Below are 1,406 nucleotides of genomic sequence, written 5' to 3' on the forward strand. Positions count from 1 at the left end.
GACGCCGCCCGTCGCTCGCCCCTGCCTGCCCCGACGACGCCCTTGTGAGCACCGCGCGCCCCTGCCGGCCCCGCCGCCGCCGCCGTTTTTTAGATGTATGTATTTTTTTTAGATATATGTATTTCTTATGTATGTTCATATATGTATTTTTTTAGATATATGTATTTCTTATGTATGTCCATATATGTATTTATGTATTTTTTTACATGTTTTTGTATGAATGTATGTATTTTAGGTTAGTTTCATTTTTAGAAAAGTTTTATATATTTAGGAAGAAGGAAGAGAAGGAAGAAGGAAGAAGAAGAAAAAGTTTTATATATGCAAAAGTTACATTTTTAGAAAAGTTTTATATATCTAGCTAGAAAGAAGGAAGAAGAAGAAAAAGAAGGAGAGGAAAAAGGAAAATAAGAAGAGGAAGAAAGAAGTAGAAGAGGAGAGGAAGAAGAGGAGAAATAAATAAGAAGAGGAAAAAATAAGAAAAAAAGAGGAGAAGAAGAAAGAAATAGAGGAGAAGAAGAAAAAATTCTATTTTTTCTTCTTCTCCTCTATTCCTTTCTTCTTCTCCTCTTTTTTTTCTTCTTTTTTTTCTTCGATCTTCTCCTCTGTCATTGTCGATATACCCCTCCCGATAACTTCAACACGAGGGGGGGTCCATATACCCCCTCCCGATAACTTCAATACATGGGGGGGGTCGTCGATATACCCCCTCCCCGATAACATTAATTTCCCGTGTATGTATCTCGTCGTTGTCGATATTACCCCCTTGAAGCGTTGTCGAGGGATCGAGGGTTCTAGGGTCGAGGGATCGAGGGTTCCAGGGTCGTCTAGGGGTCGAGGGTTCCAGGGTCGTCGAGGGTTTATTCTGGAATGGAGTCTCGGATAGGATAATTTGCCTTTTTGTACGAATTTCAGCAAAGGCCTTTCAAATAACGATATTCGGAAGGTTCTTGCTGAACTTTGTACCAAAAAGTGAATTATCCTATCTAGGACTCCGTTCCAAAATAACTTTGGAGAGCTTCGTACCATCATGCACCTGTTACTTTCGCCTAATGATGAAGACATGGTTTTGTTGAATCCTTTGACACTAGGCAACCTCCCGACCCCTCGGCGATCCTCGACCCCTTGACCCTCGACCGCTCAGCAATCCACGACCCTCTACCGTACCGCGGGCGTCGATGCCCACATCACTTGTGGGACATAGATGTAGTGTTCAACGCCAACCCCCTCCCGATAGCTTCAACACGTGGGGGGGTCAATATTACCCCCTCCTTGAAGCGTTCTCGAGGCCACCCCCTAACCCTTGAAGCATTGTCGAGGCCACCCCAAACCCTAGAGAAGCATCGTCGAGGCCACTAATATGATTCCTTATTGTGATTAGCTAGCTAGTTCTATGTTTGCCACTAATA

This window comes from Triticum dicoccoides, chromosome 3B, assembly GCF_002162155.2.
Source record: "Triticum dicoccoides isolate Atlit2015 ecotype Zavitan chromosome 3B, WEW_v2.0, whole genome shotgun sequence".
Classification (NCBI taxonomy): domain Eukaryota; kingdom Viridiplantae; phylum Streptophyta; class Magnoliopsida; order Poales; family Poaceae; genus Triticum; species Triticum dicoccoides.